The sequence below is a fragment of the Coregonus clupeaformis genome, chromosome 18 (assembly GCF_020615455.1).
Source record: "Coregonus clupeaformis isolate EN_2021a chromosome 18, ASM2061545v1, whole genome shotgun sequence".
In the NCBI taxonomy this organism is placed as follows: domain Eukaryota; kingdom Metazoa; phylum Chordata; class Actinopteri; order Salmoniformes; family Salmonidae; genus Coregonus; species Coregonus clupeaformis.
In genome coordinates, this window is record NC_059209.1 from 18,177,250 (window position 1) to 18,203,921 (window position 26,672).

The window sequence follows — 26,672 nt, forward strand, 5'->3', positions numbered from 1 at the left end:
ACTTTTGACCACGACTGTACACACAATACCTCATAATGACAAAGCAAAACAGGTTTTTTGAAATTATTGCTAATTTATTCAAAATAAACAACGGAAATATTACATTTATATAAGTATTCAGACCCTTTACTCAGTACTTTGTTGAAGCACATTTGCAGCGATTACAGCCTCGAGTCTTCTTGGGTATGACGCTACAAGCTTGGCACACCTCTTTTTGGGGAGTTTCTCCATTCTTCTCTGCAGATCCTCTCAAGCTCTGTCAGGTTGGATGGAGAGCGTCGCTGCACAGCTATTTTCAGGTCTCTCCAGAGATGTTAGATCAGGTTCAAGTCCGAGCTCTGGCTGGGCCACTCAAGGACATTCAGAGACTTGCCCCGAAGCCAGTCCTGCGTTGTCTTGGCTGTGTGTTTAGGGTCGTTGTCTTGTTGGAAGGTGAACATTCACCCCAGTCTGAGATCCTGAGCGCTCTGGAGCAGGTTTTCATCAAGGATCTCTCTGTACTGTGCTCCGTTCATCTTTGCCTCAATCCTGACTAGTCTCCCAGTCCCTGCCGCTGAATAACATCCCAACAGCATGATGCTGCCACCACCATGCTTCACGGTAGGGATAGTGCCAGGTTTCCTCCAGACATGACGCTTGGCATTCAGGCCAAAGAGTTCAATCTTGGTTTCATCAGACCAGAAAATCTTGTTTCTCATGGTCTGAGAGTCTTTAGGTGCCTTTTGGCAGACTTCCAGTGGGCTGTCATGTGCCATTTACTGAGGAGTGGCTTCCGTCTGGCCACTCTACCACAAAGGCCTGATTGGTGGAGTGCTGCAGAGATGGTTGTCCTTCTGGAAGGTTCTCCCATCTCCACAGAGGAACTATAGAGCTCTGTCAGAGTGACCATCAGGTTCTTGGTCACCTCCTTGACCAAGGCCCTTCTCCCCCGATTTCTCAGTTTGGCCGGGCGGCCAGCTCTAGGAAGAGTCTTAGTGGTTCCAAACTTCTTCCATTTAAGAATATGGAGGCCACTGTGTTCTTGGGGATCCTCAATGCTACAGATATTTTTTGGTACCCTTCCCCAGATCTGTGCCTCGACACAATCCTGTCTCGGAGCTCTACAGACAATTCCTTCGACCTCATGGCTTGGTTTTTGCTCTGTCAACTGTGGGACCTTATATTGACAGGTGTGTGCCTGTTTTTGCTTCGTCATTATAGGGTATTGTGTGTAGATTGCTGAAAATGTTTTACATTTACATTTTACATTTACGTCATTTAGCAGACGCTCTTATCCAGAGCGACTTACAAATTGGTGCATTCACCCTATAGCCAGTGGGATAACCACTTTACAATTATTATTATTTATTTTTTTATTATTTTTTTGGGGTGGGGGGGGGGGGTAGAAGGATTACTTTATCCTATCCCAGGTATTCCTTAAAGAGGAATCAATTTTAGAATAAGGCTGTAACGTAATAAAATGTGGAATAAGTCAAGGGGTCTGAATACTTTCTGAAGGCACTGTAAGTAGCACAGATTGCTAGCTAGCCAGCCAGCTAACATTAACTAAGTGATAATGTGATGAGGACAGGGCTGCTTGATTGAAGTGTACTATTGATTATTTACTTATTAAAATTAGGGTTGAATGGCGGGAACCCGGTTACCAAGATTTACCAAGACATGCACTGTCAACTGTGGGATCTTTTATAGAAAGGTGTGTGCCTTTCCAAATCATGTCCAATCAATTGAATTTACCACAGGTGGACTCTAAATCAAGTTGTTGAAACATCTCAAGGACGATCAATGGAAACAGGATGCACCGGAGCTCAATTTCGAGAAACATAGCAAAAGGTCTGAATACTTATGTAAATAAGGTATTTCTGTTTTTTATTTGTAATACATTTGCAAAACACGCACCTGTGCTCCACTGGCCTCTCTCTGTAGAAAAGGCTCCTTAGCTCTTGGAGTCCCATGCAGGAAAAGCTAGAGTAGAATAGCTTGCTGGACATATAGACCAATAGACTGACTATTTGAAGAGGGACGCAAGCTCTTGTTTGCTGAATGTTAAATACAGCAGCCAATAGAACTCAAGGGTACTTTGAAAGAAGAGCGAACGTGCGATGGCGGTAGGCTATAGCAGTTATTTATTCAGACCCATAACCATTCAATCCTTGTGAAGAGAAGTGAAAGCCGTCTGCATCTTATTCTACTCCTACACTGCTCAAAAAAATAAAGGGAACACTTAAACAACACAATGTAACTCCAAGTCAATCACACTTCTGTGAAATCAAACTGTCCACTTAGGAAGCAACACTGATTGACAATAAATGTCACATGCTGTTGTGCAAATGGAATAGACAACAGGTGGAAATTATAGGCAATTAGCAAGACACCCCCAATAAAGGACTGGTTTTGCAGGTGGTGACCACAGACCACTTCTCAGTTCTTATGCTTCCTGGCTTTTGAATGCTGGCGGTGCTTTCATTCTAGTGGTAGCATGAGACGGAGTCTACAACCCACACAAGTGGCTCAGGTAGTGCAGCTCATCCAGGATGGCACATCAATGCGAGCTGTGGCAAGAAGGTTTGCTGTGTCTGTCAGCGTAGTGTCCAGAGCATGGAGGCGCTACCAGGAGACAGGCCAGTACATCAGGAGACGTGGAGGAGGCCGTAGGAGGGCAACAACCCAGCAGAAGGACTGCTACCTCCGCCTTTGTGCAAGGAGGAGCAGAAGGAGCACTGCCAGAGCCCTGCAAAATGACCTCCAGCAGGCCACAAATGTGCATGTGTCTGCTCAAACAGTCAGAAACAGACTCCATGAGGGTGGTATGAGGGCCCGACGTCCACAGGTGGGGGTTGTGCTTACAGCTCAACACTGTGCAGGACGTTTGGCATTTGCCAGAGAACACCAAGATTGGCAAATTCGCCACTGGCGCCCTGTGCTCTTCACAGATGAAAGCAGGTTCACACTGAGCACATGTGACAGACGTGACAGAGTCTGGAGACGTCGTTGAGAACGTTATGCTGCCTGCAATATCCTCCAGCATGACCGGTTTGGCGGTGGGTTAGTCATGGTGTGGGGTGGCATTTCTTTGGGGAGCCGCACAGCCCTCCATGTGCTCGCCAGAGGTAGCCTGACTGCCATTAGGTACCGAGATGAGATCCTCAGACCCCTTGTGAGACCATATGCTGGTGCGGTTGGCCCTGGGTTCCTCCTAATGCAAGACAATGCTAGACCTCATGTGGCTGGAGTGTGTCAGCAGTTCCTGCAAGAGGAAGGCATTGATGCTATGGACTGGCCCGCCCGTTCCCCAGACCTGAATCCAATTGAGCACATCTGGGACATCATGTCTCGCTCCATCCACCAACGCCACGTTGCACCACAGACTGTCCAGGAGTTGGTGGATGCTTTAGTCCAGGTCTGGGAAAAGATCCCTCAGGAGACCATCCGCCACCTCATCAGGAGCATGCCCAGGCGTTGTAGGGAGGTCATACAGGCACGTGGGGGCCACACACACTACTGAGCCTCATTTTGACTTGTTTTAAGGACATTAGATCAAAGTTGGATCAGCCTGTAGTGTGGTTATCCACTTTAATTTTGAGGGTGACTCCAAATCCAGACCTCCATGGGTTGATACATTTGATTTCCATTGATAATTTTTGTGTGATTTTGTTGTCAGCACATTCAACTATGTAAAGAAAAAAGTATTTAATAAGATTATTTCATTCATTCAGATCTAGGATGTGTTATTTTAGTGTTCCCTTTATTTTTTTGAGCAGTGTATATTATTCAAGCATGTCATTAGAATGATGAAGATAAGGAATACGAAACGTATTTCATTTAACTGTTGAAAGCAAGGAAGGAATGATGCAACACTAGAGTGAGAAAGAGGAGGTAGGCTAATAACATTAGGGGAAATATTATGACAAATTAAAATCTAATTCCCTAGCCTATACTTGTAACTTTGTAGGCTGCATGTGCTGCACCAGAATCGCATGTTCTCTCCCTGCTTTATCATGGTTTGAACATGGTGCGTAATTCCAGTCCATATAATAGAGTATAATACAATACAGTTCAAGAATACATTTCACACTCAAAAAGGTTAGCCTACTGGAACTTGTTTAATTTATTTACCCAAGAGAGCATAGCTACATCTACAGTGGGGAAAATCAGATTCCAGAAAATCACATTGTAGGATTTTTAATGAATTTATTTGCAAATTATGGTGGAAAATAAGTATTTGGTCACCTACAAACAAGCAAGATTTCTGGCTCTCACAGACCTGTAACTTCTTCTTTAAGAGGCTCCTCTGTCCTCCACTCGTTACCTGTATTAATGGCACCTGTTTGAACTTGTTATCAGTATAAAAGACACCTATCCACAACCTCAAACAGTCACACTCCAAACTCCACTATGGCCAAGACCAAAGAGCTGTCAAAGGACACCAGAAACAAAATTGTAGACCTGCACCAGGTTGGGAAGACTGAATCTGCAATAGGTAAGCAGCTTGGTTTGAAGAAATCAACTGTGGGAGCAATTATTAGGAAATGGAAGACATACAAGACCACTGATAATCTCCCTCTATCTGGGGCTCCACGCAAGATCTCACCCCGTGGGGTCAAAATGATCACAAGAACGGTGATAAAAAATCCCAGAACCACACGGGGGGACCTAGTGAATGACCTGCAGAGAGCTGGGACCAAAGTAACAAAGCCTACCATCAGTAACACACTACGCCGCCAGGGACTCAAATCCTGCAGTGCCAGACGTGTCCCCCTGCTTAAGCCAGTACATGTCCAGGCCCGTCTGAAGTTTGCTAGAGTGCATTTGGATGATCCAGAAGAGGATTGGGAGAATGTCATATGGTCAGATGAAACCAAAATATAACTTTTTTGGTAAAAACTCAACTCGTCGTGTTTGGAGGACAAAGAATGCTGAGTTGCATCCAAAGAACACCATACCTACTGTGAAGCATGGGGGTGGAAACATCATGCTTTGGGGCTGTTTTTCTGCAAAGGGACCAGGACGACTGATCCGTGTAAAGGAAAGAATGAATGGGGCCATGTATCGTGAGATTTTGAGTGAAAACCTCCTTCCATCAGCAAGGGCATTGAAGATGAAACGTGGCTGGGTCTTTCAGCATGACAATGATCCCAAACACACCGCCCGGGCAACGAAGGAGTGGCTTCGTAAGAAGCATTTCAAGGTCCTGGAGTGGCCTAGCCAGTCTCCAGATCTCAACCCCATAGAAAATCTTTGGGGGGAGTTGAAAGTCTGTGTTGCCCAGCGACAGCCCCAAAACATCACTGCTCTAGAGGAGATCTGCATGGAGGAATGGGCCAAAATACCAGCAACAGTGTGTGAAAACCTTGTGAAGACATACAGAAAACGTTTTACCTGTGTCATTGCCAACAAAGGGTATATAACAAAGTACTGAGAAACTTTTGTTATTGACCAAATACTTATTTTCCACCATAATTTGCAAATAAATTCATTAAAAATCCTACAATGTGATTTTCTGGAGAAAAAAAATCTCACTTTGTCTGTCATAGTTGACCTGTACCTATGATGAAAATTACAGGCCTCTCTCATCTTTTTAAGTGGGAGAACTTGCACAATTGGTGGCTGACTAAATACTTTTTTCCCCACTGTATGTGCTTTTACGTTTTTCTGTCGTGCGTAATGTGCAGTGTATCATATAGCCTATGTATTGGATAACGGCACAATGATTTTGCCTTTTTTGGGCTTGGGCTCAATATATGTCATAAAGTGTAGGGCTCATAAAATGTATTTAATCAGGCTTGAATTTTCAATCAAAGCTCTATTCAAATCCAGACATAGGCCTATTTATATGCTTTATAATGCTTCTGAATGACACTTCCGTTTTTTGCGGGAAATACCGGGTTACCCAGGAGAAAAGTGATTAATTCTCGGGATGGAACGTGTAAAATACTGTGAAAATATTCAACCCTAATTCAAATATGCTGGCTGTGGCAAGGTACTCACCGTCAAACCACCATGCCTACCCTCTCTCACATTGTGACCTAGGGCTGAATGATGTTCAATGACCAGCTCATAAAGCGCCTTTTTCAGGCAACCACTGAAAATGTCCAAAAATTACAGCAGACGTATGTTTATTCTATGTACAGTGCATTCGGAAAGTATTCAGACCAATTGACTTTTTCTACATTGTTACATTACAGCCTTATTCTAAAATGGATTAAATGCATTTTTTTCCCTCATCAATCTACACACAATACCCCATAATGACAAAGAGAAAACAGGTTTTTAGAAATGGTGGAAAAAGTGGACACAATCTGCACAGCTTCCAAAAACCACAAACTAGTGTGTCTCTAGCCATTTAGGCTAGTAGACCTCCAGCTAGCAGCCAATTCAGATCTTCAGATTCACCATCGGTGATACTATCATCCACCCCAGGTCCATTGGACTAGCAGCAGCCCAGCCTTGGGGGATATCACTACAACAACAACTCTGGATTCTGTGTGTGTGTGTGCATGTGTGTCTAAACCACTGATCACATAGGCCTACCACTTAACTGGTACTGACGTAAAAGACTCCTTAACCACTCCTTAATCACCATTACCACCACCACCACTACCACATCTTCAACTAACTAGCCTGCAGCAACCAGCGACTACCCCAAGGGACCTAGCAAGTCCTCCTTGGGGGAGCCGAAGAATAGCTACAGTTGAAGTCAGAAGTTTACATACACTTAGATTGGAGTCATTAAAACTCATTTTTCAACCACTCCACAAATTTCTTGTTAACAAACTATAGTTTTGGCAAGTCGGTTAGGACATCTACTTTGTGCGTGACAAGTAATTTTTCCAATAATTGTTTACAGACAGATTATTTCACTTAATCACAATTCCAGTGGGTCAGAAGTTTACATACACTAAGTTGACTGTGCCTTTAAACAGCTTGGAAAATTCCATAAAATGATGTCATGGCTATAGAAGCTTCTGATAGGCTAATTGACATAATTTGGTACCAAGTTCATCTGTACAAACAATAGTACGCAAGTATAAACACCATGGGACCACGCAGCCGTCATACCGCTCAAGAAGGAGACGCGTTCTGTCTCCTAAAGATGAACGTACTTTGGTGCGAAAAGTGCAAATCAATCCCAGAACAACAAAGGACCTTGTGAAGATGCTGGAGGAAACAGGTACAAAAGTATCTATATCCACAGTAAAACAAGTCCTATATCGACATAACCTTTAAGGCCGCTCAGCAAGGAAGAAGCCACTGCATCAAAACCGCCATAAAAAAGCCAGACTACGGTTTGCAACTGCACGTGGGGACAAAGATCGTAGTTTTTGGAGAAATGTCCTCTGGTCTGATGAAACAAAAATAGAACTGTTTGGCCATAATGACCATTGTTATGTTTGGAGGAAAAAGGGGAAGGCTTGCAAGCCGATGAACACCATCCCAACCGTGAAGCACGGGGGTGGCAGCATTATGCTGTGGGGGTGATTTGCTGCAGGAGGGACTGGTGCACTTCACAAAATAGATGGCATCATGAGGAAGGAAAATTATGTGGTATATTGAAGCAACATCTCAAGACATCAGTCAAGAAGTTAGTTTGGTCGCAAATGGGTCTTCCAAATGGACAATGACCCCAAGCATACTTCCAAAGTTGTGGCAAAATGGCTTAAGGACAACAAAGTCAAGGTATTGGAGTGGCCATCACAAAGCCCTGACCTCAATCCTATAGAACATTTGTGGGCAGAACTGAAAAAGCGTGTGTGAGCAAGGAGGCCTACAAACCTGACTCAGTTAAACCAGCTCTGTCAGAAGGAATGGGCCAAAATTCACCCAACTTATTGTGGGAAGCTTGTGGAAGGCTACCCAAAACGTTTGACCCAAGTTAAACAATTTAAAGGCGATACTACCAAATACTAATTGAGTGTATGTAAACTTCTGACCCACTGGGAATGTGATGAAAGAAATAAAAGCTTAAATAAATAATTCTCTCTACTATTATTCTGACATTTCACATTCTTAAAATAAAGTGGTGATCCTAACTGACCTACGACAGGGCATTTTTACTAGGATTAAATGTCAGGAATTGTGAAAAACTGAGTTTAAATGTATTTGGCTAAGGTGTATGTAAACTTCCGACTTCAACTGTAAATGTGTCTGAAAGAAGAGAGCCTCGTGATGCTTGCTCAAAATACAGTGAAAGAGGAGAATGTGGTGCCTGTTCAAAAACGCTGGCATGAATATTTCAGTGCCAGTAAAACAATCAGTAAAAAAAGCCTCTGGCTCTGATGGTCTATTTCAGTCAGGCTGAAAACTGTAAGAGGCTCACTTCAATGAGCCATACAGTGAGGGAAAAAAGTATTTGATCCCTGCTGATTTTGTACGTTTGCCCACTGACAAAGAAATGATCAGTCTATAATTTTAATGGTAGGTTTATTTGAACAGTGAGAGACAGAATAACAACAAAAAAATCCAGAAAAACGCATGTCAAAAATTTTAGAAATTGATTTGCATTTTAATGAGGGAGTGCTCCTAATCTCAGCTTGTTACCTGTATAAAAGACACCTGTCCACAGAAGCAATCAATCAGATTCCAAACTCTCCACCATGGCCAAGACCAAAGAGCTCTCCAAGGACGTCAGGGACAAGATTGTAGACCTATACAAGGCTGGAATGGGCTACAAGACCATCGCCAAGCAGCTTGGTGAGAAGGTGACAACAGTTTGTGCGATTATTCGTAAATGGAAGAAACACAAAATAACTGTCACTCTCCCTCGGCCTGGGGCTCCATGCAAGATCTCACCTCGTGGAGTTGCAATGATCATGAGAACGGTGAGGAATCAGCCCAGAACTACACGGGAGGATCTTGTCAATGATCTCAAGGCAGCTGGGACCATAGTCACAAAGAAAACAATTGGTAACACACTACGCCGTGAAGGACTGAAATCCTGCAGCGCCCACAAGGTCCCCCTGCTCAAGAAAGCACATATACATGCCCGTCTGAAGTTTGCCAATGAACATCTGAATGATTCAGAGGAGAACTGGGTGAAAGTGTTGTGGTCAGATGAGACCAAAATCGAGGTCTTTGGCATCAACTCAACTCGCCGTGTTTGGAGGAGGAGGAATGCTGCCTATGACCCCAAGAACACCATCCCCACCGTCAAACATGGAGGTGGAAACATTATGCTTTGGGGGTGTTTTTCTGCTAAGGGGACAGGACAACTTCACCGCATCAAAGGGACAATGGACGGGGCCATGTACCTTCAAATCTTGGGTGAGAACCTCCTTCCCTCAGCCAGGGCATTGAAAATGGGTCGTGGATGGGTATTCCAGCATGACAATGACCCAAAACACACGGCCAAGGCAACAAAGGAGTGGCTCAAGAAGAAGCACATTAAGGTCCTGGAGTGGCCTAGCCAGTCTCCGGACCTTAATCCCATAGAAAATCTGTGGAGGGAGCTGAAGGTTCGGGTTTGCCAAACTTCAGCCTCAAAACCTTAATGATTTGGAGAAGATCTGCAAAGAGGAGTGGGACAAAATCCCTCCTGAGATGTGTGAAAACCTGGTGGCCAACTACAAGAAACGTCTGACCTCTGTGATTGCCAACAAGGGTTTTGCCACCAAGTACTAAGTCATGTTTTGCAGAGGGGTCAAATACTTATTTCCCCATTAAAATGCAAATCAATTTATAACATTTTTGACATGCGTTTTTCTGGATTTTTTTGTTGTTATTCTGTCTCTCACTGTTCAAATAAACCTACCATTAAAATTATAGACTGATCATGTCTTTGTCAGTGGGCAAACGTACAAAATCAGCAGGAGATCAAATACTTTTTTCCCTCACTGTACGTAGAGTGCTGAAGAAGATAGTGTAGCAAAGAAAAGAAAAGTGTAGATAGCTGGTATTCATCTCAGGTTTGACAACACTTCAGGAGGTAGGCCTATTTACACCCACATCTGCTCCAAACCTAGCCTACCACTGTGACACTAGCAACAATAGAGGGGCAATTCCACAATAACGGGATTGCGCTGAGACTCAGATTTTCACGTAAAATGTATGCCAACAAAAACCATTGATTTCAAAGTTTAACAAATCATAAAACTATGCACAGGGACTACTTTGAACAATTTACCCAGAATTTTTTTTAAAAAAAACACATTTACTGGAAGAACTGTGCAGATGCAAAGTTTGGTAAGAGAATTCTGGTAAAATCTTCCTCAGTTTCTTGTGTCCACGTTTTCCAAAAACTCAGAATTAAGATTCAAGAATGGGGAGTCAGCTATGACATGACACATTGACTTTGAACAAATCTCTTTTGGTTATTTAACTACAGTAAGTGAAGTGGATTTACACCCGGTAACGGAATTGCAGTAATGGAATTTCATCATGGGTCCCTGATCTGTCTTACACAGAAATGAATAATTATGGATATAAATGTAATTCTCTTCATGGCAATATATCCTAAATAGGTACACAAAAGGTATAAATATGCAATATCCTCCTTTGCATATTTGGGTATTATTCTACACACTGGCTATTATTTTAATGGGCTCTGCCCCCAAACAAGACCAAATTGGTTGGTCTGGACCAATCAACGTGTTTCACACGTTTGGGCATCAAAGTACAGCACAGTAGAGCTCAGTAGAGTACAGCACAGTAGAGCTCAGTATAGTACAGCGCAGTAGAGTACAGCACAGTAGAGTAGAGTTCACTACAGTAGAGTTCAGTACAGTAGAGTTCAGTAGAACAGTACCCAACTCTAGTGTGCTCTACTGTGTACTGTACAAACCTCTACTCTACAGTACTGTACTTTCCCGTACTCGACTGAACTTTTATTTTCTTTACTGTACTTCACTTTGCTGTGCTGTACTGTCCAAACCCAACTGTGGTTTGTGACTACTATGATTTCCCATTCAGGGCTTGTCTTTTTTTTTTTGCCACTGGTACTTTGGACAAGTAGGACAGATTCTTTACTTGTCCAAAAGCTCAAGTCACTTGTCCCCCTCTCCCAAAAAAGGTCTGTAACACAAATTGTACATTATTCTATGATGCAAGGAACCACTTTACAAAATAAAATGCATTACTATAATTTTTACCAGAGAGAATCAGAAAAAATGTTGGCTACACTCCGCCTATTGGCTTCTTTGCAAATTCAAGCCTGTCTCAAAATACAACACTGCCCCTTTAAGGCTCTCCTGCTGGATGGTTGTAATATTACAATTACAACCAAATACTTTTTAGGTCATTATAAAACAATTCGTAATTTAAGGCTTCCAGTCATCCCTGGGACGATAACAAATACGTCTATGGTTCAAAATAGACTCTGGGACAGTTTTGGTACGACAGATCCTAAATTCATACAACCACTGCACATTAAAACATTTAAAAAAGCAATAAGGCTATTGCATCAGATCAGACCGTTTAGCTTAAAATGTTGATAAAGTTTTATTTCTTCATATTATAAGCTCACCAATGCACAAATGGCTGTAGGCTATGTGCGAATGTTCCAAAATGCAATTAGCGTGAAAACATCCTTCTCAAAAGCTCACCGCATGCGCGAGCCATTTCATGTGTCATAGATGAAAATATCCATTAGAAATTAAGAAGGGGGAGATTTAAAGACGCATCAAATAGCATGGGTTACTAATATGACTAGGATTATGCCTTTGGCTGCTGGACAACGAAAGTAAATGGATTTGAAAACCAATAGAACAACGTCCAAGTTAAATAGTTTCAAAATGCTGACCGCCTCCGCTCAGATTCAAGTTGGGTGATGTGCGGTGCGCAAAAGGCAATGTCCTTAACTCTCTGGTCTTGTGACCATTTGATCTGAACAAACCATGCCTTGAGTATTGACAGAATCAAGTCTTTAGACGATAATGTTAATTACCATCATTATCAAACATGACTGGCGTTTAGCCTATATTTATGTAATTAAAAGTCTCATTAAAAAGTTTGGCTACATTTTCTGCCGCCTCCCTCGTATCAGCATCGGTTTGGACATGAGGCTGTATCCATAATGCATATCACCTACACACTTTTTATTTTCAGTACCAGTCAAAGGTTTGGATACACCTACTCATTCAAGGGTTTTTCTTTATTTTTACAATTTTCTACATTGTAGAATAATAGTGAAGACATCAAAACTATGATATAACACATATCAAATCAAAGTAGCCACCCTTTGCCTTGATGACAGCTTTGCACACTCTTGGCATTCTCTCAACCAGCTTCACTTGGAATGCTTTTCCAACAGTCTTGAAGAAGTTCCCACATATGCTGAGCATTTGTTGGCTGCTTTTCCTTCACTCTGCGGTCCAACTCATCCCAAACCATCTCAATTGGGGTGAGGTCAGATGATTGTGGAGGCCAGGTCATCTGATGCAGCACTCCATCACTCTCCTTCTTGGTCAAATAGCCCTTACACAGCCTGGAGGTGTGTTGGGTCATTGTCCTGTTGAAAAACAAATGATAGTCCCACTAAGCGCAAACCAGGTGGGATGGCTTATCGCTGCAGAATGCTGTGGTAGCCATGCTGGTTAAGTGTGCCTTGAATTCTAAATAAATCACAGACAGTCACCAGTAAAGCACCCCACACCATCACACCTCCTCCTCCATGCTTCACGGTGGGAACCACACATGCGGAGATAATCCATTCAAGTACTCTGCGTCTCACAAAGACACAGCGGTTGGAACCAAAAATCTTAAATGTGGACTCATAACACCAAAGGACAGATTTCCACCGGTCTAATGTCCATTGCTCGTGTTTCTTAGCCCAAGCAAGTCTCTTCTTATTATTGGTGTCCTTTAGTAGTGGTTTCTTTGCAGCAATTCGACCATGAAGGCCTGATTCACGCAGTCTCCTCTGAACAGTTGATGTTGAGATGTGTCTGTTACTTGAACTCCGTGAAGCATTTATTTGGGCTACAACTTCTGAGGCTGGTATCTCTAATGAACGTATCCTCTGCAGCAGAGGTAACTCTGGGTCTTCCTTTCCTGTGGCGGTCCTCATGAGAGCCAATTTCATCATAGCGCTTGATGGTTTTTGCTACTGCACTTGAAGAACCTTTCAAAGTTCTTGAAATTTTCCAGATTGACTGACCTTCATGTCTTAAAGTAATGATGGACTGTCGTTTCTTTTGCTTATTTGAGCTGTTCTTGCCATAATATGGACTTAGTCTTTTACCAAATAGGGCTATCTTCTGTATATCACCCCTACCTTGTCACAACACAACTGATTGGCTCAGATGCATTTAGAAGGAAAGAAATTCCACAAATTAACTTTTAACAAGCTGTTAATTGAAATGCATTCCAGGTGACTCCCTCATGAAGCTGCTTGAGAGAATGCCAAGAGTGTGCAAAGCTGTCATCAAGGCAAAGGGTGGCTACTTTGAAGAATCTCAAATATATTTTTATTTGTTTAACACTTTTTTGATTACTACATGATTCCATGTGTTATTTTATTCTACAATGTAGAAAATAGTAAAAATAAAGAAAACCCTGGAATGAGTAGGTGTGTCAACTTTTGACTGGTACTGTATGTACATGAAAAATACACTTAAATATTATTCCAATGTTGGCCTCTGATTCAATTCTAAGTAAGTAACTGTTTGACATTGTGATTTGTGTGATAAAAATAAAAAAAACTACAATACGTGTAGCTCAGTTGGTAGAGCATGGCGCTTGCAATGCCAGGGTTGTGGGTTTGATTCCCACGGGGGACCAGTATGAAAAAATGTATGCACTCACTAACTGTAAATCGCTCTGGATAAGAGCGTCTGCTAAATGACTAAAAATGTAATACGTAACTTGTTGGGCAATTCACATAGAAATGTGGGTTATAGATATTTAATTCCCGTTGAAAGCAAGTCTAAGAAGCGGTAGATTTGTTCTGTGTGTGCTATTTCTATGCTTCCCATTCTGAAGTTTTGTTTCTGCGTCTTTTACTTTCGGTTTTGTACAGCAGCTTCAAACAGCTGAATATACAATATTTTTGGTTTTGGAAAATATATTTCACAGCCGTTTCGATGGTACAATGATTCTCTACACAATGACTGCTTGTTTTGTCACATAAACTGAAATTAGGCGAAGGTGAAGTATTTGAATTTTAGTAACCCGGAAATGGCGGAGCGATTTAAATCTATATTATTTTTGTCTGACTATTTGTTTTACTTGTCCCGGACAAGAGGACTGACTATTTGTTTTACTTGTCCCGGACAAGAGGACAAACGTTAATGTCGAGCCCTGCCATTGTAGCCAATTCAAAAGCAGAAATTTCATGACCGATTATTTCGGAAATTCCGTTACTGATTGCTAGTTTTAGTCACTTAATAATTCAAACAAAATTGATATCAGTAAAAACACTATAACTATCTGATACGTCTACCTTTACTTGTTACTTCTGTAAACTTTCATTATGCCGGAGAGAAATTTGAAAACATCTTAAAGATATGTGGGTTTCTGGTAACAGAATTACAAGCACAAGGCAATGTTTCTTAAACTTAGAGAAGGCAAATCATTTCTACAAAACTAAATATAAGTGTTAATATTAGTTGGCAAGGGTCTTTACTTAAACATTATTGTGTTTTGATGTGTTTAATACCTTTTAAGACTTTTTCCTGGTATATGTTTTCTAAGACCCCTTTTCAATCTGTTTGAGCAGAAATCAAAGCATTTGCTTGTAGTATGGAAAATGGTTGAAAAATGTACATATGCCTTAATAAGAAAATATATATACTCTTAGCTTTCATTTGACATCCAATTTGACATGTTCCTATGAACTTCACGTTGGTGCTCATGGGTCCTTTCATATGGAAATGACCAGAGGCAAATCGAGTTATGGCCTTTATATGGAACTAATTTGGGAATTTGGTAAACAATGTGGCTACTGGCTATTAGCCTACTGTACAAACTAAGCATGATAAATGCATTGTAAACCTCTTACAGGTGCAGCAGAGAATAATCTGCCCACCCACGCTCAAACTATTTTCATAGCACATCAAATGGTTGAGGTAGAAAGAAGCACAGAGGACATTAAATTCTGCAGTCTCTCTGGGTAAAGCGCATTTATTTCAGACAATGCAAAATGTGGAAGCCTCTGGATTTGTTTCTTTCATCATCAGTGTTCTAAATGAACCTTCTCTATTCCACGGGACTGCGACACAATATGCACTTGATTCAGGCCGTCCTCCTCCCTGGTATGGCATAGAAAAGAGGGGGGTGAAATTGAGTTGAAATGAGAGGAGAGATATGGATCTGTGAGCTGATGGGAACGGGCAGGGTAATACTCAGCTGCTCATGTTTCACAGCTTTACTTCAACATTTGTTCTCAGTTACTGCACAACGCTAATGACAGCAGCTTCTTCGAATCACTGATGATAGACAATCCATTGACTGCACCATCTGCAGCTTATGGCCTAAATAATATGGTGACGTGATGGTCATATGTCTATAAGATCACATCTAGACCTGTGATCAACATTTTATGGGATACTGTGTTCGATATGACTGAGATTTAGACACCCAAGAATAAACCATGTTAATACTCTTCAAAGATTATGTGTGTGTGTGCCGTGTGTGGGTGCATGTAAGAAGTGATACAAAACAGCAATTAAGCAATAATATCCCCAGACATCTTACCCATCAAGTCTGAGAGAGAGAACATTCCAACGATTATGGCTTGATTGGATTTACTCACTGCCAAAAACACTGAGCTAAGGCAGATATGGTTCCAGCTATAACACTTATGAAGCGACTGAATTCCAAAACAACCCCCTCTGAGCATAGGAGGCTTGGTCATGGAAAACCGGAACATGTTGATAGGGAATTAATGCTTTCAAAATTCAAGGACTAGGCCTACTTTTAACAATTTCAACAGAAGATTTAACAAAAACACATTTACTTGAAGAACAGTGCAGATGCAAAGTTTTGTAACAGAATGACGGTTTGGGCCATTTGTGGCATCATTCTGTTACCAAACTTTGCATCTGCACTGTTCTTCAAGTAAAACATTTTTTGTAAAATTTTCTGTGGAAATTGTTAAAAGTAGTCCTTGTGCATAGAGTTGTATGGTTTAACTATGCAATCATTGTTTTTTGTTTGACATAAATTGTTAAGTGAAAAATCTGAGTCTCATTGTCACTCTGTTAACGTGGAATTGCCCATACACAAGAGGCATAACACTAATTACAAAACAAAATGTCATACACACTTATTCCTCATTTACAAACTGCACAACCCATGCCCATCAACACTAAATTAATCTAGTCCTGGCTGGGGCAGTGGAGCCTTGGGAAATTAGGCTCCTGTTAACGTTCTCATTTACATTCCATAGACAGGGACCAGCACCTGCTACAGTCTTTGCATTCTGCTGCTTACTCTGCAGTATTGAATACAGCACACCAGACCAGTTAACCTGAAACAGCAACACCATGAGCATGTTTTCAGCTGTTGATAGTGTTTAACCAGGAAAGAGAGATTCTCCAAAGCACCTAAAATAGCCTTTATTTACCTTTGTCTGCCTTATTTTTTTATCTGACATTCACACCTGTTAAATTAGCTAGTTAGAGAAAGAAGATTTCCAATTTAAATTGATGTCATCATTAGCTGTATTTTGATATTAAATTACATTAAATGGTAAGGACCCGTAATTTAATATCAAAATACTTAGTGATGACATCAATGTAAATTGTAACTCTTCTTTGATAAGAGTACTGATACATTAAATAACCTAAAGTGAAAATATGAACTATGCGAAAGCTCGAACCAACATCAAAGTGCATGTCGTCCTCTGTTTTTCCATTTGTTTTGTGACAATCTGGGACTTTTGAATTGTGACAACATTAACTAGCTGGGTAGCTATAACGTAAACTAGCTACAGTAGAAAATAATGTCACTAGAAAATAAAACAATATAAAAAATAAAAATAAAGACTGTGCATAGTAGGGGGAAGCATGATACTTTATAATTTCCCCAACGTGCTATAAGAAAATGTTCAGATTTGCAGCTGTGTGAAGTTGCTAGCCCCACAGCTGACCAACAGTGCAGCAGGCTAGTATGTATGCATCCTTTCTTGCGCTATCTCGAGCAATTGTCATTGAGGAAATACTCACAGAGTTGCAGTACTTGAACCAAGGTAACAAATCCCAAATATGTCAAGGGTATAATTTCACTGGTAGGACTTCGTGTTTGCACAAACAACTCCGTTTTCCTCTCGGTTTGGGACAACGTGGACTCTGCACCCGCTAGCATTCGCTAGTGTTTTGATCACAATTGTAAGCGGCAGGGCAAGCGCCGTGGTAGCAATGAGTGGATTCGATTAATCTCGCCCGGACGCCCGTGTTTTGCACCGGCTGAAAATTGATTGCATTCGATTTGTAACCGGGCTACCTCCAGGGTGTGAGACAGGTGCCGCGGTCTGTCTGACCTGCGAAGTCGGCTCAAAACAAAAGTGTTCTAAGCTGACATATGGCATTGTTTTAAGATGTTCATACTATGGAATCATTTAGCTATTTGGTTTTGAATTTTAGGACCCCTTTAAGTTTAAAACAAATATATATATATATATATATATATATATATAAACTCAGCAAAAAAAGAAACGTCCCTTTTTCAGGACCCTGTCTTTCAAAGATAATTCGTAAAAATCCAAATAACTTCACAGATCTTCATTGTAAAGGGATTAAACACTGTTTCCCATGCTTGTTCAATTAACCATAAACAATTAATGAACATGCACCTGTGGAACGGTCGTTAAGACACTAACAGCTTACAGATGTTAGGCAATTAAGGTCACAGTTATGAAAACTTAGGACACTAAAGAGGCCTTTCTACTGACTCTGAAAAACACCAAAAGAAAGATGCCCAGGGTCCCTGCTCATCTGCGTGAACGTGCCTTAGGCATGCTGCAAGGAGGCATGAGGACTGCAGATGTGGCCAGGGCAATAAATTGCAATGTCCGTACTGTGAGATGCCTAAGACAGCGCTACAGGGAGACAGGATGGACAGCTGATTGTCCTCGCAGTGGCAGACCATGTGTAACAACACCTGCACAGGATCGGTACATCCAAACATCACACCTGCGGGACAGGTACAGGATGGCAACAACAACTGCCCGAGTTACACCAGGAACGCACAATCCCTCCATCAGTGCTCAGACTGTCCGCAATAGGCTGAGAGAGGCTGGACTAAGGGCTTGTAGGCCTGTTGTTAGGCAGGTCCTCACCAGACATCACCGGCAACAACGTCGCCTATGGGCACAAACCCACCGTCGCTGGACCAGACAGGACTGGCAAAAGGTGCTCTTCACTGACGAGTCGCGGTTTTGTCTCACCAGGAGTGATTGTCGGATTCGCGTTTATAGTCGAAGGAATGAGTGTTACACCGAGGCCTGTACTCTGGAGCGGGATCGATTTGGAGGTGAAGGGTCCGTCATGGTCTGGGGCGGTGTGTCACAGCATCATCGGACTGAGCTTGTTGTCATTGTAGGCAATCTCAACGCTGTGCGTTACAGGGAAGACATCCTCCTCCCTCATGTGGTACCCTTCCTGCAGGCTCATTCTGACATGGCCCTCCAGCATGACAATGCCACCAGCCATACTGCTCGTTCTGTGCGTGATTTCCTGCAAGACAGGAATGTCAGTGTTCTGCCATGGCCAGCAAAGAGCCCGGATCTCAATCCCATTGAGCACGTCTGGGACCTGTTGGATCGGAGGGTGAGGGCTAGGGCCATTCCCCCCAGAAATGTCAGGGAACTTGCAGGTGCCTTGGTGGAAGAGTGGGGTAACATCTCACAGCGAGAACTGGCAAATCTGGTGCAGTCCATGATGAGGAGATGCACTGCAGTACTTAATGCAGCTGCTGGCCACACCAGCTACTCACGGTTACTTTTGATTTTGTCCCCCCCTTTGTTCAGGGACACATTATTCCATTTCTGTTAGTCACATGTCTGTGGAACTTGTTCAGTTCATGTCTCAGTTGTTGAATCTTGTTATGTTCATACAAATATTTACACATATTAAGTTTGCTGAAAATAAACGCAGTTGACAGTGAGAGGACGTTATTTTTTCTTGCTGAGTTTATATATATATATATATATATATATATATATTATATTTGATAAAATATTGAATTTGGCCTTTACTACTATAGCCCAGAGAAATGCATTGAATAACACATTCATAAATGGCAAAAAAGACAGTCAAAAAATAAATGATAAGAAACAAGGTTTTGAAGTGTTTGTCCTATATCTAGCAGATATAAGAAAGCTCAAGAAATATGCTTCTTTTTTTTCTTTTTTTACACATAGGCCCTACTGTATTTAACCCCTTTTTGGCGTAGGCACAAAACTACCTTCATACTTCCATTCATTTTTTAAACCAGTACTGGTTACATTCAGATGAGTCCCGTGACACGTGGGCCGAACATAGAGCAACACCATCGTGTTCGTGAGAATCTCCCCTTTCCACAGTGGGGTCACATTAGTTTGTAGCCCAAACGGTTCGGACGCTGCAAATAGAAGTTTAAGCTAGATATCTCTAGCTTCAGTTGATAGATTTTGATGGGGATTTTTTTATTATGTTACTTAGATTGACGCAGTGGTACGTCAATTGACTCTAGGGGTTTTTAAGCACGTGTAGATATGCCTCAATCAAAACAACTGGGAGGTCGGAACTCGGAAATCTCTGACTTCCGACCTCAGTGCGTTCAAAACAACTGGGAACGAGTTACGACTGGGATAAATCGATTTGAACGGTCATCCAATTCGGAATTCCAACTCGGGAACTCTGGCATCTTTCTAGAGCTCCGACTTTCTGACCTGTAGATCACTGATGTCATGATTTGACCTCGTATTTTCCCGATTTCCCAGTTGTTTTGAACGTGGCATAATATAGCCCCACAATGGAGGTGTCATAATACCCATAAATCTAGAAGTCAAACATGGAAATGGTTCAAATATTTTTTCCACCATTCATTTTTCCCATAGGGGATTATAGAAACACTTAAAATAAGAGCTGTGTTTCGTGTAGGCTTACCTTAGCATTTCATTTTGTGGGGTAAATACAGGCAAATATATTGATAAAGTCACCTCGTCCTAGAGAGGTTTACACGGTTATCAAAAAAAAAAAGCTTACACGAAAAACACTCCCCTTATTTTAAGTGTTTCTAAACTCCCCTAAATGTTAGCCCACAAAGATCTCCTCCACCGCACAGAAATATAATGTCAGTGACTCAACCCACTGAAGTAGAGTATAGCGAGAAAAGCCTGGCCCGCATGATATACCCCTCCTAGGGACTGCAGGGGAGAGCACTAGTAAGCCAGTGACTCAGCCCCCGTAATAGGGTCAGAGGCAGAGAATCCCAGTGGAGAGAGGGGAGCCGGCCAGGCAGAGACTGCAAGGGTGGTTCGAGTGACTTGCCGTTCACCTTCGCAACCCTGGGCCAGACTACACTCAATCATAGGACCTACTGAAGAGATGAGTCTTCAGTAAAGACTTAAAGGTCGAGACAGAGTCTGCGTCTCTCACATGGATAGGCAGACCCTTCCATAAAAATGGAGCTCTATAGGAGAAAGCCCTGCCTCTAGCTGTTTGATTAGAAATTCTAGGAACAATAAGGAGGCCTGTGTCTTGTGACCGTAGTGTACGTGTAGGTATGTACGGCAGGACCAAATCGGAGAGATAGGTAGGAGCAAGCCCATGTAATGCTTTGTAGGTTAGCAGTAAAACCTTGAAATCAGCCTTAGCCTTAACAGGAAGCCAGTTTAGGGAGTCTAGCACTGGAGTAATTTGATAAAAATGTTGGGTTCTAGTCAAGATTCTAGCAGTCGTATTTAGCACTTACTGAAGTTTATTTAGTGCTTTATCTGGGTATCCAGAGAGTAGAGCATTGCAGTAGTCTAATCTTGAAGTGACAAAAGCATGGATTAGTGACAAAAGAATTGCTAGCTAGCTAAATAGCTAACAAGACTACCTCGCTAACTAGCTAGCTCACAAGACTAGCCAAGTTAGCTGCGTTGTTCCTTGCATGTGATTGGCTGTGATCTTGGTTGCGGCACTAGTGGTGGAAAAAGTACCCAATTGTCATACTTGAGTAAAAGTAAAGATACCTCAATAGAAAATGACTTAAGTAAAAGTAAAAGTCACCCAGTAAAATACTACCAAAAGTATTTGGTTTTAAATATACTTAAGTATCAAAACAAAATGTAATTGCAAAAATATACTTAAGTATCTAAAGTAAAAGTATAAATAATTTCACATTCTTTATATTAAGCAAACCAGATGGCATGATTTTCTTGTTTTTTTAATTTACGGATAGCCAGGGGCCCACTCCAACACTCAGACATAATTTACAAATGAAGCATTTGTGTTTAGTGAGTCCGCCAGATCAGAGGCAGTAGGGATGACCAGGATGTTCTCTTGATAAGTGTGTGAATTGGACCATTGTCCTGTCAAAATGTAATTAGTAATTTTGGTTGTCAGGGAAAATGTATGGAGTAAAAAGTACATTATTTTATTTAGGGATGTAGTGGAGTAAAAGTAAAAGTAGTCAAAAATATAAATATTAAAGAAAAGTACAGATACCCCAAAAAACTACTTAAATAGTACTTTGCACCACTGGGCTGCAGGCAGTCTAGCCACAGGGCTCCTTTAGGTGGTTATCGTGCATCTGAACAAATGAATGGATGACGCGTGGTACTTTTGATTATGTTGTGATCTTGACAAAACAACTTTTGTTATCTAGTGATCATGAGATAAATAAGATGGATCTCACATAAGGAGGGAATTATTTATTTTGTATTGTTATGTCCTTCCATAGGATTCTGTGTTTTCACATGCAAAAGTGATTGCTTTCGATAAAAACGCTTTATCTGCCTTCCCAATGAAAACTAGTTTGAAAATTCAAATGTTTATTTTATGGAAAACAATGCACTATATGCTGCCTTGTTGACAACATGACGGAGCGGTGCAGATTACTGTTCATTTTATAAGGACGCTCCTCCCTCCCCGCTTTTGCCTGATGAAGTGACAAGCCATAGCCCAGTGTACCTCAGGGCCAGATTAATCAAACCCCCTCAATGAAGAGCGGGACAGTTGCGCACGCGCATTAGATTGTCGGGTGCTAAACGCAACACCTGACTGTTTTGGCAGGTAAATAAACCATGTAAAAATATGTGGCCTTGAAGAATTGTAATATGACTGTGTGATAATGACTATGACTGACAATAAGTAGTGAGTCTTATAACAGGCTGTCCAAATGATTTTAATTATGTTGTGCTTGCCTATTGTCGCAGTATTTCACAGTGAGAATTATTCACAACAACCTTGATAAAACATAGGCTAGGCTTATAGAAACTGCATGCCAATAACCAGTGCAACTGAAAAGCTGTGCAAAATAAGACCCTGACATCATGCCAAACCTCAATGGTATGAAAAGCTCAGAGGTGTGTTGTAGGCACATTATGTTATCCAGTTTATAAAATATGACCATTTATAGTTTCAGCTGAGAATCTCTTGCACACCCTTTTCACAGACATTCTGATTTTTAGAAACAAAGGATCAATAGTTTGCTCTTTGTTCTCCAGTGTCAGATCATTCATACACTGAAAGCCCAAGAATGTGTGATTCACTAGATATCTAGTTATGTTTTCAATTATCATATTATAATAGTATCTCTTGTTTGTTGTTAGCTAGCTACTGTTTTTGACAACCCTGAATGTAATCATCTTCCATTAGTGATGGGCATTAGGCTCCGTTCACATAAAAGAGCCGGCTCATTTGGCTCCCAAACGGCTCTTCATTCAAACTGCTCATAGAACAATGGAAAAAATTGCATATCTCCAATGTAGCTATGTGGACAAAAAGTGTAGCGAACTCTATTTTTAGGGCAGAAACGTAATCGTTGGTTGTTGCAAAAGGGTCAAGAGGCGTGGTATACGCGAGGCAACGACGAGGTGTTTTCGCAAGTCCGACCATCACAATCGACCACGGCAGGGGCCTCATTTATCAACATTGCGTGGGCACAAATTATGCCCCAAAACATTTGCAAAAGTTGCCATTTATAAAAACTTAACTTGACATGAGAATGTGCTTCATTATCCTTCCATAAACTTTAGACTATGCCTACGCACAGTTTCTTGTGGTAGAAGTATTGCATTGCAAGAAGGCAAAATTAGCCTAGTAGCCTTGTGTAAATGAGGAATATATGAAGACTTATTCATAACAAAAAAAACAGGTAGCTAAATAGAATATCAAGATGCAATAATATGCTGTTAGTGAGAAGAGCAAAAATCTATTTATTTTATCTTATCTTCTAAAATAATTAGAAATCTATTTCCGATTATTTATTTCATTTCCATGACCATTGCAGAATAAATTCCTCACCTTTTCTGACTGTGATGGTTTCATACTCTCAAAATAGCCTATAGGCAAACAAAAAGTTAAGAAAGACTACCATTCGTCCCATCTCTCATTTATTTGGACCCATTTCACAGTAGTAAATAGATAAGCTACCGGTATTTAAAGTATTTTGCTCTATACGATCCTTAATGCAATTTAACAGTTGAACAGACCGTTCACCTTTTCCATTTATGTTTGTCTACGTCTGAATACTGTAATGTTACATTTCTCAAGTAGCCTAGATAATATATTTCATTTATAAACATAATACATATATCATAACCATTGCACCTTTTCTGTTCTGAGTTCAAATTCCCGAAGTAGCCATACAACAAATTACCATGAGCATCTCTTGTTTAATTGGGCCTATTAGATAGGCTATTATCATTATAAGTTTTTGCTCTATGTATCTAAAAGGGAGCGCGATTTATAACATACGACTAGGCTACTTTGGGAATATAGCTAGCTAAGTTAGCTAGCTAACGTTAGCTTAGCTAGCGAACTAACAAGCTAGCAAGGTTTTTTTTCTACCAGTCACATGAATATATAGAAAACAAGGATAATGGCGATTGTAGCAACATTAGAAATGTGTTAGCTGGCCAGCTAACATGCTATAATTTAATCTAAATAGAATAAGATAGCTAGAATTAGCATGTTATGATGGAAAAAGCGAGGGACAGGGACACATTGCAAGGCTGTAGTGAACTTAACTGTGATTTGGCTAGCTACAGTGAGGGGGAAAAGTATTTGATCCCCTGCTGATTTTGTATGTTTTCCCACTGACAAAGACATGATCAGTCTATAATTTTAATGGTAGGTTTATTTGAACAGTGAGAGACAGAATAACAACAAATAAATCCAGAAAAACGCATGTCATAAATGTTATAAATTGATTTGCATTTTAATGAGTGAAATAAGTATTTGACCCCTCTGCAAAACATGACTTAGTTCTTGGTGGCAAAACCCTTGTTGGCAATCACAGAGGTCAGATGTTTCTTGTAGTTGGCCACCAGGTTTGCACACATCTCAGGAGGGATTTTGTCCCACTCCTCTTTGCAGATCTTCTCCAAATCATGAAGGTTTCGAGGCTGACATTTGGCAACTCGAACCTTCAGCTCCCTCCACAGATTTTCTATGGGATTAAGGTCTGGAGGCTGGCTAGGCCACTCCAGGACCTTAATGTGCTTCTTCTTGAGCCACTCCTTTGTTGCCTTGGCCGTGTGTTTTGGGTCATTGTCATGCTGGAATACCCATCCACGACCTATTTTCAATGCCCTGGCTGAGGGAAGGAGGTTCTCACCCAAGATTTGACTGTACATGGCCCCATCCATCGTCCCTTTGATGCGGTGAAGTTGTGCTGTCCCCTTAGCAGAACAACACCCTCAAAGCATAATGTTTCCACGTCCATGTTTGACGGTGGGGATGGTGTTCTTGGGGTCATAGGCAGCATTCCTCCTCCTCCAAACACGGCGAGTTGAGTTGATGCCAAAGAGCTCGATTTTGGTCTCATCTGACCACAACACTTTCACCCAGTTCTCCTCTGAATCATTCAGATGTTCATTGGCAAACTTCAGGCGGGCCTGTATGTGTGCTTTCTTGAGCAGGGGGACCTCGCGGGCGCTGCAGGATTTCAGTCCTTCACAGCGTAGTGTGTTACCAAATGTTTTCTTGTTGACTATGGTCCTAGCTGCCTTGAGATCATTGACAAGATCCTCCCGTGTAGTTCTGGGCTGATTCCTCACCATTCTCATGAACTCATTATCTTTTTTCCCTCACTGTAGTTCTGTGAACCTGTTTCTAAACAAATTGTTATTTTTAACAGCTAGATAGTGAATCACTAGACACCAAGTTCTCTATCACAGACCATTGCACAAAATAGTATAAGATAACTAGCTAGCTACTTTTAGACTGACTGCTTTGCTGGAGCATCTATTCTGCCTCACTTCAGTAGATGGTACTGTTACTTGCAATACAATTAATCCCATAAAGTTTATACTGCCTGCCCGTGCATCTCAAGTAACTGACATTCTGACTGTTCTGATTTTTTGACAGTGGGAACCTGGCAAAATATTTTGGACTAATGCAATTGCTCCTCAGCTCATCCACACATGGTCGTTTTTTGTAGTTCACCATCCAGATGTCTGCTGGTATTACAAGAGGTAATAATTGTATATGCTTAAATGGTGGGTGGGAGATTTTAAAGGGCAGGGATAGGTGATTTGAAAAATGTGCTGTGTCCCAGCAGGCCAGTAAGCCATGGAAATTGTTGGCCAATATACTTTTCTCACTAGCACAAACTTAAAGCATAAGAAAACTACTGCCTACTATAGCCAGATAGCAATTTGCCGTGGAAGATGGGGTGGGGATTTCTGTCAATTATACCAGCAGATAAAGCTTCCGATCATTGCTTACAGCTGTATAACCTACCACATAGGGCCTATTAATTGATCCCCCCTCTGTACAGTATCTTTCACAAATCGCATGCTGATTATAGCCTATCCGTTATCACATGCATTATAATATCTATCAATTGCACAATGCATGTCAAATTGCAGAGACATACTCATTGAGTAGTGTAGAATGACAATTCTCCTTCTGTATTCATTAAGTATGTGTCCATTGCCAAAAAAACAGGTTATGGATGGTTCTGCATAATAAAATACAACCAATTTTATTTCTGAAATTATGCTGGATCTAAGGAACGGGCAAATCCCAGATTGTGCCTTGTCAATCCATGTGGGGTTGGTGGTAGCCTACAAAGGTGATGATGGGCTTAGAGGACGGGGGACAATGTGCAGCCTTTTATAATCACTAGCCATTAGAAAAACCTTTTTGTTTCTCATGGTTAGAGATGGTATTCTGTTTGGCGTTGTAATAATAATACTAATTTGGTGGGTGCTTATATTTGTGTATATTAATATTACAAGTGTGTATTAATACGCATGTGTGAATTGGAAATGTGCTTTGCATATCCCACTCTCCCTAAATCACCCTCGGAGCAATTAGGGTTAAGTGCATTGCTCAAGGGCACATCGACAGATTGTTGACCCTACGTTCTAACCTTTAGGCTATCTGCTGCCCTAAATAGGTGTAACAGGTGAGGAGTAGGTGTGCACTGGACAAACAGTCTAGATGAGACAGAGATCATGTTCTTTCCCTTTTTTCATGTCCGTTCTTATTGAATGAAAATGCTGCTGACTGAATACATTTTCCGGCCTCTTATAATTTGTGTTTGGTATTTTGGTATTTTATTAGGATCCCCATTAGTTGTTGCAAAAGCAGCAGCTACTC

General features: G+C 41.3%; 1 protein-coding gene across 2 annotated transcripts in view; it reads right to left on the minus strand.

Moving 5' to 3' along the window:
• LOC121550561 (spermatid perinuclear RNA-binding protein-like) overlaps positions 1–17,223 on the minus strand; it is a 76,844-nt gene extending 59,621 nt beyond the window's left edge. For both annotated transcript variants that reach the window (XM_041862873.2, XM_041862872.1), the window contains exon 1: positions 17,097–17,223. The gene's annotated coding sequence lies outside the window, so the exon portion shown is untranslated. The remainder of the gene's footprint in view (positions 1–17,096) is intronic.
• Between the last annotated feature and the right edge of the window lie 9,449 nt (positions 17,224–26,672).